We start from the raw sequence: 16,485 nt of genomic DNA on the forward strand, positions 1-16,485 counted from the left end.
AATCGTGATGAAACGCATTTATTCTGAGAAGAGACTGACGTTCTGAAATTGTAAACATATTTTTGTCGAGCATATAACAGGTAGCGTGTATGAAGAGACTTAGTAAAGTGACTTTGGTAGGAGTTCGGTGATGCCATCTTCTGGAGTTGGTCACGGACACAAAATGCACTGGTCACAGTGAGATATCTAAATGGGCATCACATAACAAGATACCAAGAGTGAACTTGGATTATAATTGTGAGTAAAAGCAAACTAAATGCGAGCCGCCCCTGGTGCAGTTCCACCACCTGCGCACTCAATATCTAAAAAACTAAAATGCAGGAGCAGATCTTGCACGGCAACATCTTCGCCTCCATGTATGCTCTCGGCCGAAAATAAGTTTGTAAGAAAAGTAATCGGTGGGCACAGGGCACCCGCACCGTTTGCATTCGAATGCTGGCGGGAGGCAATTCCCAAGGGAGCCTCCGATGCAGGGCAGAAGGAGAGTGGAGGGGGGGGGGGGCAATTATCTTCCTGTCTTGAGAGCGCCGGTGATGCAGCGGGGTCTGACAGATCACCCCGCATCGGAATCATCATTAGGCGGGACTAATAATCCGAGCGAGTAATAGCTTTCACAGTGCGTAACATCAAGCGCCGTGTGGGCACGCGGGTTACCTGCGACGCGCCGCGGGCTCGCGGCGAGTTCCCCGATTGGGGGGGGGGGGGGGGGGGTTGATCGGCTCATTACGGGGCATTGAGCGCATCACCGCTAGGGGTCAACGTCAGGAGACGCGCGCGCCAATTCAAAGCAAATCTTCCGAGGGATACGCCCGGCGTGAATTGGCACACAGACACCCGCGCCTCGTACGTACACACATACAAGGCACTGCAGTTTCAAAGCCAAAGCTCACTTCAAAGTGAAACAATCATATAAAGTCTTCTTGGTTCTTTCGGTAAAGTCACGTAGAATTGAAATAATAAAATAATATTTTTTTTATTATTATTATGTTTTATTTTTATTATTTTATTACTTTCCTTCTACGTGACTTTACCTTAAGGACCAAGAAGAATTATATATTGTATATGAAAATTCATCATAAAAGAACAACTTTGCAACGTCTCAAATAATGTTGTTAAACGTGCAACCTGTTGTAAATTTCCTTTATAATTGCAGTACTACGTGTTTAAAGCTTACCTAGCTTATTGACGATAGTAACTATTAAACTGTAGAGCCATGCTATCCATTTACAGCTGGTCGAAGGCCTCTCCACGACACTGAGGCTTTTTCGATTTAAAGCTTTCGTGACTGCAGGGATTCATCTTCTTGGTTCTTTCGGTAAAGTCACGTAGAATTTAAATAATAAAATAATAAAAATAAAACATAATAAAATAATTATCACGACGTTTCCGCCACAACGCAAGTAGCCATTCTCAGGTGGAGAACAGGTCTGTGAGAATTATTTTATTATGTTTTATTTTTATTATTTAAATTCTACGTGACTTTACCGAAAGAACCAAGAAGATGACACTGAGGCTGTTTGACCAAACTTCACCACGTGAATTGTGGGCCACGATTATTTCTCCTCCACTGATGTTACCCGTGGCTGGGAATCAAACTCAGGTTGTCTGGTTCATAGTGCACTGTCCTAACCCACTGTTCCAACCCTCTTACGTAGTTAAAGCGATATAAGTCAAAAGCTCACATCTAACTTCATCTCCTGCATCTGCCATGATCTTCTCGTCAATGCGCGTCATCATATCCTGACTCGACTGCTGCAACTCTCTCCTCGACGGACTTCCTAAATTCCTAATTTCAAAACAACAAATGATCCAAAATACCGCGGCCAGAAATTCTCAACAGTACCCATAAATAAGACCACATCTCCCCAATGGTCTAAGCCCTCCACTGACTCAAAATCTTGTTCAATCTCAGGAATGCACTCTTTCTGGCCTCGCTCTACTCTCCTCCATTCAATCTGCACTCCAGCTAGAAAGGTTTTCCTTGGAAGCCCTCAGTGAACCTTTGCTTAGTGGGATATCACCCCTTTGCTCCCATATCGAGGTTGACTACATCTCTTTCTCTATATGTGTTTATTTGTATTATTTTATTTCGCTTGTTTATCCAGAAAAATCTCATGACTATTTCAGGGGCGTCTCAAATTACAATTTGAGTAACTTCAATTCCACTTTGTGTAACTTCAATTGAGTATTTCGCGGGCATTTTTTGGGTCAAATTTAGGGAATTTGGATGCCGACCCGCGATGCCACTCTTTAATGGCCACTGTTTAAGCACGTGGAATTATACTTTCATGGTTCAAACACCTGCAGCAATAACCTGGGCTGCTGCTTCTGCTGGATTCGAATCATGAACCTCTACAACGAGCGGTGATTGCGCTAACTGCTCGGCCGTATCACAACCCCCTTTACCATATATAACATAAATAAACCTCCCTTTAGCAGGACTCCCCGTGTCCCACAGTCCTGCAGAGCATCTTGCATTTATGCATGTATGTATGTTGAGCGTCTTTCGCACCGTACGTAGGCAACCGTGTTAATCGGAGGTGCGGGGGGAAGGACAACAAACACAACACAAAAGCAGTTCTACATAAATTACTTTTCAATCCAAATTTAAAAGTACATAGCTCTAGTGGCTTTCTAATATCGAAAGAAGAACTTTTAAGACGGTCCCAGAAGCGCATCTGAAAGCGCGAAATGCAGTGACCGTCTTTGTCCGATGGCACGACAAAAGCTGCTGCGAGGAAGACCGCTCTAAAATTCCAAATTTCTCTGTTATTTTTCCTTCTGAAACACGTGCTATACGAAATGTGGGGTGGGAGGTGTGGGGGGCAGATGGGATGTAAATTGGTAGTAAACTGCACCTGAGACACCCACCGAGCACATGTTCACCATTCACGCCAAGTTGTCAATGCCTGGTGGGCGGTGTCACTTCCACCGCGCAGTGCCGCAGCGAGGCCCATGTGCACAGCAGCGCTGTGTCGAAGGAGTACGCTGTGGGCAGCAGAGGGCAGTTCAGCAAAAATCCATTGTTGTAATGGAGAGGGTGGGCCATAAGTAACTGCCTGATTTGAAATAGCGGTATTTTGTGTTCAATTATTTTGTTGATTTTTGTTGTTGCGTAAATAAAGTAGAAGCCTGGGAGTTTACGATGAACCCGGCATACATCTCTGCAGCGTGCAAGAATAGTTGCACATTTATTTCAGAAACAATTGTTCAATTACTTCAACACAGGGAGACTATCGCAGATATTTTAAGACCTACACTGTATTCGAGCGTTGATTTCCCGATTTCGGGGAATCAGGAACAAGGGTGGATGCAAAGGGTCGTGTTGGCAAACCTCGAACCTGTCGATCTCTGACTTCCATTGATCAAGTTAAGGGAGAGTGTCAACGAGAACCCCGAAATTTCGACGAGGAGACCTTCCACTCAATTGGGGATCGCATGACGGTCGCTGCGGCAAATCTTGGTACAGGACTTGCATCTTTTTTACCGGATAAGATTCAGCTAGTGCAAGAATTGCAGCCCAGAGACCATTAAAGCTGCCTAGATTACTCACGGGCTTTCATTGAACTTGCAGACCAAGACGATGTTTTAATTACAAATGTAATCGGGTAAGATCAATCTCATTTCACCGAAGCAGCTTCATCAACAAATAAAATTGCAGGTTCTCGGGTTCATACGTAATTATATCGAATCTCCATGAATTGAAGATGTTTCTATCAATTGGAGTGTGGCTTTTATTTCATTTTTCAACAGTTTTAGGCAAAACAAATCAGGCATTTCCTTCTGGCCCACCCTGTACTATGTCTCCCCCCCCTCGCCACCCCCATCTATACCCCACGCCTTCACCAACCCGAACTGTTCAGCATGAAGTATGGTCAAATGTTACCCCTATGGCCACCACGGCGACGGGAAGCCCTTCTCCGGCAGCACACAGCCCTTTTGTCAATCTGCTATTGGCATTCAGCCAGCAGTGGATTAACAAAAGGGCTGTAAGTGTACATGTGTCGAAGGATAGGGACGTCAGCGTGTTTCTGAATGCGACATGTGGGGCTCGGCAGAAGACGGAGATTCTCAGCTGACTTAAAATTGTAAGCTTTAACAAGACACCCACTTAGAATAAGCACTACGCAGAAAGTCTCATTTTTCGATTCAGCTATTTTTATACATAACACGCGTTATATATACAGTATAAATATCTCACACAAAGAATTATAACCGTATTTTTTTAATCGAAATTCACTATGAATAAAAGGAGTAATGGACTACATAGAGTAATAGCGGTTATGTCAAATTATACTTTCCAAAATCTAGTTCCATGTCCTCTAATCATAAATGTTTGCCAACATTCTTCATGGGCAGCTGCTCTTGCGCCCCTCGTCTTCCTTCCTCCTCCTCTGGCTGTCAGGAGGGAGACGGAAGATACAATGTCATTCTTTCTAAATGCTTCCACCAACAGGGCTGGCCGTGTGGCATAGAGGCAGAGTGCCTACCGGCATTCAGTTCGCCGTTGGAGAGCCACTGCACCAAAAATCTCTCCCGGAATAACTCAATTGTGTACCACTTTGTGGCGAGTCAATGCAAGTGTTGTTATTTTTTTCACACGACAAATTCTCATAGAGGAATGTGAAATTGACACCGGTGTCACGAGGCCGACAACACAAATGAGTGATGTACATTTCAGCTGCTTTGTGAACGGTTGATGTCTGAGAGCGATACATATAAATAACGTACGTAATTTGTCGATCCACTGCTGGATGAAGGCCTCCCCCATGGCATGACGGTCAAGGGGGTTTGTTGACATTACTTCAGCACATTGGTCAGTGCGAGCTCGTTAGTTTATGCTTGCCCTGGAATTGAACCCATTTCGTGTGGGTTCAAAGCGTGGCGTTTGATCCGCTGTGTCAATGCTCCACCGTAATAGTATAAATACCTGCTTGAAAACGCTGCCAAGGTGTGTACAATGAAGGCATGGACTTTTAAGAGGCCTACTGCACTGTGGCCCTGAGTAAATTGGAGAAACTCCTTTCGGAACCCGCTGAACTTTTATGCGGCGCTATCATTTAGGCAACTTTTCCAAACATAGTGTTGAAAAGCATCGAAATAATAACTGCCAAATTGTGCACACGCATGGAGAAACATCAACACCAAAACACACATCAAAGTCCACAGTGATTCAGCACGAATGCTAAATGGCCAATTAGGCCGACAAGGAGGACTTAACGTTCTCATTAAGAGAGCGTGGGTACGAGTGCTGCAAACGGTTACCTCTATCCTGAGCACTTGCACATTCGAAGCTGCAATTAGCGACTTTAAGACAAATGACACGAACCAATTTATACTAATTTAATTAACTAAACCATGAAACATGCCACAATGTAACCTATACAAAGATCAAGTGTATAGCCCACGCGGTGTATGTAAGTATATATAAACCATATATTAATATCACCAAATACAAGTCAAGTAAAAGTTTCTCAATTGTCATGCATGCACTGAAGAATTCTCACAAAGTAGTAGGTATTCTATCAACCCAGGAGAGATGATAGGCCGAGTTAACCCCAAACTAGGAATTTATCCAGTAACCTTCCAATGTCAGACACAGTGCCTACTTATTTTCCAGGAGCTCAATGAATTTAAGCAAGGTCTATCAACACTTATTTGCTGGAATAAAAAAAAAACAGAACCCTATATGATACAAATATCATTAGCATGAGGGCAAACAAAACACGCATAATATTGGTGGCAAGGTGCTAAAGTGGTTAACAACATGCCGCAAAGCAACAAGCACCTGCGTTCGTTTCCTGACTCGGGTGCTTTTCCACGTAGCTTTTGTATGTTCTCTCCTCGTTCTGCATGGGTTTCCTCTGGGTTCTCTCTTTTCTTCCGATGTAATTGATATTGGCCAAGCATTGCATTGCAGAATTCTCTTGAAAAAAAGTATTTGCTTTGTTGTGGCTTTCCTGTGTGAATTCATATGCAGACAATTAATATTTTTGGTTTAACACGCAGGCTTTCGCGACCGATATGATACATAATAGAGGTTACATGGCGTAAATATATAAATGTGCCGTGAAACCCGCCACCACCCGACACAGCCAACTCGTAAAGGTTGTCACGTAAACAGAATATGCCAATTCGTCACTAGTACAGCACACCAGCGTGTTGGAGAGCCAAGCCACAACATTTGCAATCTTAGTACGACGTTTCGCATAATGCGCATGCAAAATGTATGTTGACTCAAGAGCGCAGAAGCGTGGTCACCACTTCTACGCCTCTATATAAGGAACGAAACAGGTGGACTTCTCCACAAATCTGGCTGTCGCCTGATGAAGCTAGTTGTAATTACTGGCAAAACGTCGTACTCAGTTTGTAAATGTTGTGACTTGGCTCTCCAACGCACCGGTGTGCTGTACCAGTGACGAATTGGCCACGTTCTGTTTACGTGACAACCCTTACTAGTTGGCTGTGTTGGTGGTGGCGGATTTAACGACGCATTTATATATTTACGTGATCTAACCCACAAAACCTCTATTATGAATTTATATTTTGCATTCAACGGTTTATTTTTGATAACACATTTTATGAAATTTACTGATAATCCCAAAGCCGACACCGATTAGTGCAGCCGGGAAAAGGGTGTACCTTTATCTAGCGATGCATAAAACTAAGTCTCCCCTATATCTGCCTGATCTCGTAGGGGTTCAGAAGCTAAGCAACTGAAGCTATGCACTTTTAATTCTATATTGAAACCTAATTTCTTTAGAACTGCTTTTGTTGTCCTTCGCCCGCCACCTCCGATGAGCATGATTGCCTACGTACGGTGCCAAAGAAGGTCAACATACATACATAAGCAGGTTGGTCAACAGGGTTTTCCGGGTGTTGTAAGCGTGGGAGTATGACGTGGCCAGTGGATGGCAGTGCTGCGTGTTACTTCCTCGCGTGCATGTGTGGGTTTTCTCGTGGGTACTCTGACATTCTTCCAGATGTCAAGCACTCGTTAATAAAAGCAGTCAAAAATCCGAATGCAGTATCCTCCTGAAAACGTCTCGAGACTCAGTCAGATTGCCGTAGTTTCCTCGCCGTGAATTTGACTAATCGCTAATCATCAGGCCTGTGGCAGTAAGCTGCAATGAGGTTCTTTAACCCCAGAGTGGGAATGAAAACTGTCTGTGAATGCGGTGGTGCCTAGATGGTGGTTGCGTTAATGTGGCATAGGTTGGAAGTGGACTCGTGTAGCCCATGGCAGAGGTGGGACAAAGTCATTGTTATGCAAGTCCAAGTCGAGTCTGAAGTCATCAAATTCATGACTCGAGTCTGACTCGAGTCCAAGTCACATGACTCGAGTCCACACCTCAGAGGTGGGACAAAGTCATTGTTATGCAAGTCCAAGTCGAGTCTGAAGTCATCAAATTCATGACTCGAGTCTGACTCGAGTCCAAGTCACATGACTCGAGTCCACACCTCAGAGGTGGGACAAAGTCATTGTTATGCAAGTCCAAGTCGAGTCTGAAGTCATCAAATTCATGACTCGAGTCTGACTCGAGTCCAAGTCACATGACTCGAGTCCACACCTCTGGCCCATGGTCTAGTACTTTCGTGTTGGTGTTTATGAGTCAGATATTTTTGATAACAACCTGTCACGATATGACAAAACAAAAGTGACACCTTGAAGTGTAATCCTACGTTAGGCGTTATACTGCGAGCAACGCAAATTACAGTATGTTTGTGTTCAGCGTCATAGCCACGCGCGGAGACACGTTTTAAGATATTTAGAAAACAATTTAATTTCGCGATGTCAAAAGAATGGAACTATCAGGAGTAGTGTGATAACTATTATCACGTCACATCCAAATCTAATACTTCTCCTGTATTCTACTGAAGTCTGGAATTTAGCTTAAAGTTTGAAGACAGTCAATGTAAGTGGAAATATTTCTATCGCTATTTTATAAGAAGTCAATAATGGACACAGGAAAGGTGCGATTATTTTCACTTTTCAGTGAAGCATTGTGACTTGTACGTGCTGTTGTGACTTCTTGCTGAGCCGTAAGTAAGACCATTTAGAAGATACTCATATATATGTAAAAAAATCCACAACACCGAGCAAAATATTTTCCAAAAGGCTATAACGTTTAATTCCCACCGATAAAAGTAAATAATTATATTTTTGGGTATTTCGGTAAAGTCACGTAGATAGGTTAAAATAAACGAACAAAAACAACAAAAAATACTACGACGTTTCGATCACAACACAAGCGTTCGTCTTCCTGATGACGAACGCTTGTGTTGCGATCGAAACGTCGGAGTTTTTTGTTAATTTCTTTGTACCTATCTACGTGACTTTACCGAAAGACCCAAAGAATAATAATTCCTGCAGTCACGAAAGCTTTAAGTCAAGATTTAAATAAGAATAATAATTCCTTTTCATGTATGAAGGCTCTGGTGTTGAGTATGTCGTGAGCATACAAAAAGTTTTAAAAGTCTTGTGATCACAAATAATGTGCTCGTATTTTGTTGACTAGATTAAGTGGAAAAACAGTGACAGAATAGACTGATAATATAATTACTGCACACAATCAGACGAAAATTATCAGTCAATCGACATCTCCACACATGGGCCTTTTACACAATATTACCTCCATCAGATTCCCCACGCGATTCTGGATCTAAACAATGAATGCACGACTAGCAACGCAACGAAGACAGTAGTCAATACTCACATCTTGAAATACATCGAAATATTCCTTGGGTCTTTCTGATGACGATTGCTTGTGTTGCGATCGAAACGTCGTGATATTTTTTATTATTTTTTCTATCTATGTGGCTTTACTGAAAGACCCAAGGAATATGAATTCCTGCCGTCATGAAAGCTTTAAGTCAAGATACATCTAAATGTTTACACAAATAATAAACAAAACCAACGTCTCACCCACGAATCCACCAAAAAAGCGACATGTTCTTCAATACTTTCTTACATACATATCGCCTTTGTTTTTACAAATAAGGTTTTAATTTTATTTCCCCGCTAGTGACTGTTGACGATAGTATTCCCCCCCTCCCAACTTCGAGATATTTATTTTATTTATTACATATTGGTTTCAGGAATTAATAAAGTAATCAAACAGTTCAGTTAGTCATTAACCTCTGACAGCCAAGGGTACAATATTCTTACTAACAGGAGGCGCATTTTCCCCGGTGCACTAATGAGCTGGGCTGTGTGCGACGGGAAAGCGGAGGTGTTAATTAAACCGTCATTATCGCGCATGCTGCAAGGACTGTGAGCTCAGCCCCACTGATGTGAATGGCAGCCAGCTTGTCCCCCCCCCCCCCGCCAGCCCCCCTCTGGGCGATTCTCTGCCACTGCCAGGGGAGCCCCAGGTGCTCCTCACAAAGGTCCCCTGGCATGGGACAGGGCGGGGTGCGAAGGGGGCTGGCTACAAGGAAGGGGCCCTTGCCAAGTCGAGGCTGCGTGCCACCAGCAACCAAACCTCATCGCTCGGATCGGTCGAGATAACGCGGTGGGGCAAGGAGGGGGAACGCGAAATGAAGTTTGGGTACCGATTCGCCCCTGTGGCTCTCTTTGGTTTGTTTTTGCGCTCATCTTCGAAAGCAATTGAATGGGGTGGAACTTTTATTATTTGTGTTGTTTTATATATAAATAAATAAACAAAATCCTTGCTCGTCATTGCGTGCGATTTTTCATTCCAATATAAAGTGCTAATGAAAGCAGCGTTAAAGGTAGAACGACATAACAGGTTTTAAAAAAAAAAAATATTTATATCTTCTTTATTATGCAGCTGTTGACGCTTGCTAAAAGCATTGTATAGTTGCGGAAAGCGCTTAAAAGCATATTCAGTTATGTTTAGCAACGGGTATATTTACTGCCAGACTCCGTGCATTACATCATGTGATACGTACATACAGACACACTCTTAATATTCAAGCACGTGTATACGCTTTTATACCGTATATATAGAATGTTAGTGGCTTCAGAATGTTAATAGATTTGATGCTATGACTGGCATTAGAGGGTCGTACAACGCTATTTCTGCTACAAAAAGTGAGCCCAAGTCGGATATAGAGCTTTCAGGTCATAAAGCATTACACGCTTTTGATAAATCCTCGACATTCTTTCCGACAGAAGTGTTTACAACACACAAAAGCTAACTCTCTAAACATGTTTGTTGTTTATTATTCCTCCCAAGAAACAAATAGTTGTCTTCAGCTTTCATATACACTGCCTAACCATGGCCTCGATTCACGTGCTAATAATGACATGACATTAGAGCAATGGAGAATGTTCAGCAATAGTCTGACAACCCTGCAGAAGTTACAATATATATAAATTACAATTGCAATGATGCTAAAACTGCTTTGTTTACCAAAGTAAAGCTTGAATGGCTCTTCAGACTATTTCAGTGGCTCTTACACTTGGAAACGATGCCAATTCTTAAACAAGTATTCTGCATTACGCAAACATATGCTCATTAATTTATACAGCATATGGTTTGGATAAAGGATTATAGGTCAGCTGGTAAAACATATATATAGCTCTATAACATCAAAGAAGAGTATATGGACCAAGGACTCTCACTCCGAGGGGAGTGGTTCCCAACCTCCAGCCTATCTCCCATAGCCTTGCGGATCATCAGTGGTCTACATAACCATTGCAGATAACTCTTTGGTTCTTTCGGTAAAGTCACGTCGAAAGAAAATAATTGTAATCATAGAATACGACGTTTCGATTGCAACACAAGCAACTGTCATCAGGTAGAACTAAATTTGAGAGAGAGACAAAACACAGACACGGAGACACACAGACAGACACACAAGCAGAGAGACAACACAGAGACACAGAGAGAGAGAGAGACACACACCCAGAGAGACACACACAACATAGACACACCTGATGACGCTTGCTTGTGTTGCAATCGAAACGTCGTATTATATTATTTAATTTATATTCTTTCTATACGTGACTTTACCGAAAGAACCAAAGAGTAATCCCTGCAGTCACGAAAGCTTCAAATCATCATTGCAGATAAATATGATTTAGAGTAGTATCTGTGGGTAGGCACGAGGATCATGTGGAACAGAAACAGTTACACGAGACAGATGCGGTTAGAAATTGGCCATGAGTGGACTGCCAGTGTGCGTCATTATGTCACCGTCCTAGATTTGAAGTTTTCGTCACTGCAAGGATTCATACTCTATGGTTTTTTCGGTAAAGTCACGTAGGTAAAAATTAAATAAATGAAAAAACAACTAAATTAAATCACGACGTTTCGGAAGCAATACAAGCTTCCGTCTTCAGGTGGAACCGTCACAGCCAAATTCACTGCAATAAGTGAAGAGAGCTAATAGAGATATTAGCTAATAGAGATATTTCATTTATTTATTTCTACCTATACGTGACTTTACCGAAAAAACCAAAGAGTATGTCACCGTCATTATTAAGTCAGGTTAGTAAGTCATGTCATCCCTCTGGGGTCAATAACATTAATACCGCTTTGTAAAGTAAACAGAGGTTGTCATTTTGATCAATTGGGCCAATTATAGGGGTGTGGAATGTCCACTTGTGAGGTAGGATGTCCACTGGATTGAGCATTTCCCAATACTCGTCTGAGCAAGAAGACAATGTGAAAATTATTATGCGTGCCAATTACAGCAAGGCTTTATGAACAGGAAAAATCTCGCCAATTAAAAGAGCCTCTATGCTTTGGCAAGCATGTGGGGGAACAGATGGTTATTTACAAAACAATGAAGAGCTCTTGAAAGCTCAGAATAAATCCACTGTGAAGCATTCTCCATATGTTTTAAGATACTGTCTTATCCAGCAGTATCAAGGTCGCCCTGATCAATCATACATCAACACAGATGTCAGTTAATGCTACGAACACACGTAGAGAGCTGTTAAAGTAGAGACAAGAAAGTCAGTTTATCTACCCCTCAAAAATTAACCCGTAAAAACAAAGTTTTTCACTATAAATCCTTTATATGCGTGGCATCGGTTTTATTTTATTATTCATTTCTGTTTTTCTTGAGTAAGAGTTTTATTTGTATCACATTGGTATTTTAAATTAAATATGAAAAAAAGAATTCCTAAAAAGTGTAAAATTTTGGAAAAAAATTTTCACGAAAATACATTGTCACGCACAACGAGTCTGTGTGCAAAATGTCAGCTCGATTGGATCACGGGAAGTGGGTTAAAAAACGACCGAAAGATTTGCACGGTCGTAAGCGTGCAAGCAAGCAAGCAAGTGAACTTAATATAAAGGATTTAAAAATGTGAACAATTATATCCATGCTCCATGCAGTTGATAAGAAGTGAGTGGTCTTGCCTTTGCAGAGTATGTTGCATAGAAGTAAAGATGACCTTTATTTCAATTGGATGCTCAAATAATAATTCAATAAAGCTACATGACCTACCAGGCTCAACAACAATGAGATACATTGAACATTAACAATTTAAAACCAAGTAATTTTAAACGTGCAGACCACCTTCCAATTAACCCACATGTACAGTTAATATAAATTCCAGTTCACTCCATCCAAAGAATTATCAAACGTAGCTAACGGATGGATATTCATTCATGAACATGTCAATTTGCCCTTTGTCAATTATCAACACTATCATCATCATTATATTTTTTACCGGAAAAATGTTAATAAAAGCTGTTGAATTAAAATATTTATATGTTGCAGCTTATTGTAATAGTGAAAGATCTTGCAGTGTTTATTAATTCCTAACAATAATTTACATATATTGTACTGCATTCCCTTGAAACAAACAACGTATCCTCATTTAGCATATCGGTATACATCGTTATGAAGACTTCTGAAGCATGGGGGCCCAAACAGTCGTCTGAGCCGAGAAAAAGAAATTCACCCACTTTTGTAATTCTGAACAAATCCCCATGGAATACCAATTATGCACTTACATTTACAGCAGACGGTACAACAAGCCCATGTAGTTATTTTACGAATCAATCCAACACATACTCTCTCATCTGAATCCCAAACTGCATAGAATACGATTATCGAACAGAACAGGGTCTCGGAGGCTTGTGGGAGTGCTTGGCTCGCCCACTTACCGCTGCACCTACGCCAAAACGTGTCACGTGGCATGGCCGAGTGCTGCCATTTAGCACTTCAAGTGGCTGCGTTTTTACACCATCAACGAATCGACCATTTCAGGGCGTAGCGGCTCTCCCTGTGTGTGTCACTGGTGGGGGGTCATGTGGGATAGGCAAGACTATTTAGCACTTGTGTGGAGAAGATGTTCTTAAGAAATTCATCCATCAAGATGGTGTTGGTACACATTTACATCACGCGAACTCTGGTCATCTTCTCAGCGGCTTTTGGCTGGCTATCAAACAAAGACGATCACTGCATGGTGCACTTTCAAATGCGCTTTTACAGCCATCTGGAGCACTCTTCCTTCCGATATTAGGAAACCACTGGAACTATGGCACTTTTAAATATAGATTGAAAACTAATATCTTGAGAAGTACGTTTTGTGTTTAGATTGGTGTCCTTCTCCCGCACCTCCAATTAGCATGGTTAGCTACGTACGGTGCGAAAGGAGTTCAAAATACGTACATGCATTGTCCTCCAAGCCGACAATAATACAATTTAAAAATAACAATGCAAGTCAGTGTACACATCATCTTAACTTTTTAGCTAAAATGTGGATCGACTTGGAATTGTAAAGGTAGTAAGTTCACATCCTGGCAGGGGTCAACTCAGTCTATCATCCCTCTGTGGTCAGGGAGATCCAACATAGGAAGACTGACTCTTCCATGTGAATGTGGAATGTATAAGACTGGCTCAGGAACACCCATATATGTGAGTATTCTCTCATTGTCTGAGGAGTAAGATACTGACTTTTTCAGTGTGAATATCCCAAGGTACTTTATATGAGTTTGTATTGAAAGTGTTGTAGTGAATGTCTTCATAAGTCAAAACCCACATAAAATTAAGTGTCTCCTAACCGAAACCTTACCTATAGCTATGAAAAAGATGATCTTCTCTTGAATAAAGTATGCAATGGCGAACAAAGTAAAACATTTGTGTATTTTGTACCTGTGATAATGAACCACGTTTTTCTCAAATATCAACACTCTAAATGTGATTCAAAAGTGACGCAAATCCTCTTTCAATGTCTATGCTCCTTGTCAGATCAACAACAGTACATATTTGTAATAAACGACTCTGTCAGGCTTTCTTGGTCTCCGCTGTGTCGTTTATTTAGGGTTCTTCATATCGCACCCCGCTGGTCCTCGGCCGGACCTGCGCAGACTCCGCGCGCGCCCCACGCACTCTCTCTGCGTGGCCGCTCCACTCTCTCCGTGTGCCTCGTACACGCCGCCAGCCACACCGCTCGCTCCGTGTGCCCCGCACACTCCGCTAGTCACTCACTAGCCACGTGTGCCCCGCACACTCTGCTAGTCACTCACTAGCCACGTGTGCCCCGCACACTCTGCTTGTCACTCACTAGCCACGTGTGCCCCGCACACTCGGCTAGTCACTCACTAGCCACGTGTGCCCCGCACACTCTGCTTGTCACTCACTAGCCACGTGTGCCCCGCACACTCTGCTTGTCACTCACTAGCCACGTGTGCCCCGCACACTCTGCTTGTCACTCACTAGCCACGTGTGCCCCGCACACTCGGCTAGTCACTCACTAGCCACGTGTGCCCCGCACACTCTGCTAGTCACTCACTAGCCACGTGTGCCCCGCACACTCTGCTTGTCACTCACTAGCCACGTGTGCCCCGCACACTCTGCTTGTCACTCACTAGCCACGTGTGCCCGCACACTCGGCTAGTCAATCACTAGCCACGTGTGCCCCGCACACCCTGCTAGTCACTCACTAGCCACGTGTGCCCCGCACACTCTGCTTGTCACTCACTAGCCACGTGTGCCCCGCACACTCTGCTAGTCACTCACTAGCCACGTGTGCCCCGCACACCCTGCTAGTCACTCACTAGCCACGTGTGCCCCGCACACCCTGCTAGCCCTCACACTCTGCTAGCCCCGTCTACCCCACGCACCCCACGTGGCAGATGGCGCCGCTCCACCACGTGGCAGATGGCGCCATCTCCCCCACTGCCCAGCGTGGCTTCCCCTATTCTCGCTCCGTTCCAACTCCCCGATCTCTCCCGGCTCTCTCCCTATATCCTTCCCATCACGTGACCCTGACTCCTCCTTCCCGTACTGCCCCCGTTTCCACCCCCCATTCACCTCGTCTCCCATTTGAGCCGAGGTGAGCAGTGGCTCCTCCCACACGCTCCGGTGTGAGTGGCGCGGAGGTCAGCAACCCACCCCGTTTATGCTCGCATCACATATTCACCCTTACGACACACATAGCACAAAGCTACTGTATAGGTAATGTTATCAGAAAATGATATAACCAACAAATGGCATATGCAGCACTTTTATATAACAACTTAAACATTTTTTTACCAGGAATTATGGGAAATGTTGGGTGGAGTGATGCAATGCTGTTCACGCACTGCACTATGAATCATGCGTTTAGTGTTTGACTACTAAACCTTTTTATTTAACCAGGTAAGGCTCACTGAGCTATATTACTATATTTCAGTCGCGACCTGGCCACAAATGATAGCTCAACAAATTGGCTTATCACGTGTAAATTTATAGCAGCCAAATACTCTAAACGCACGTTGATTCTAAATGTGGAGGGAAAAGCTGGAGGATCCGGAGAAAAATCCGCGCGACCAGGGGGAGAACATGCAAACTACAAATATACAGGCGTCAGGGTCGGGATAAAACCACATAACCTCCTGTATAGCAGGTGAGGTAGTTAACATCTCTGACTTCGTCACTCCATCTCCTGGTGCACGTCTTTGGCTGCCACTGCCATCATTATTGAGCATCGGCCATCATGCCTTGTTGAAAGTTTGGCAGAACTAATTCATATTAAAACACCAGCAATGTTAATGTAGTTTCCAGCCCACACCGTGGACATTCCTGTTGACATACGATTCCAAAACATTCCAGGGAGGGAACTATTAAAGCTAACTCACTCGGCCCTGTGAATTCAGCATTTATCGCTCTTTTTTTTTCAAACAAAGGTGAGGCCATTTAAAATTCAATTATTCGCTCGGTGGTTTCGTTTAACGACGCCTGCCCGAGTGTTCACAGTAAAGCAGAATGGGCCTCGTAACGGATGGCGATCCACTTGGGGTGGGGAACGGCGGAGGAGGGGGGCAGTTTCGGGAACTGCGGAGCGAGGCGAGCATACAGACGGTGGCTCCAGCACGCCCGACAAATCGACGAGGGTGCATGAAGGGGCTGGCGAAGACGTCCCTTTATTTTGCAGAAAGGACTCCAGTGGCGGCTCCTGCAAAATCTCTCAGGGGGGGGCAAATGTCTGGATGATTGATAAGGATAAGGTCCACCCATGCAATGAATAAATTAACAGCTTAAGCATGTAAAGGCAACTTCACTTCTTTAATATTA

The sequence above is a fragment of the Lethenteron reissneri genome, chromosome 21 (genome assembly GCF_015708825.2).
Source record: "Lethenteron reissneri isolate LAM-NWPU_2019-01 chromosome 21, ASM1570882v1, whole genome shotgun sequence".
Lineage (NCBI taxonomy): Eukaryota > Metazoa > Chordata > Hyperoartia > Petromyzontiformes > Petromyzontidae > Lethenteron > Lethenteron reissneri.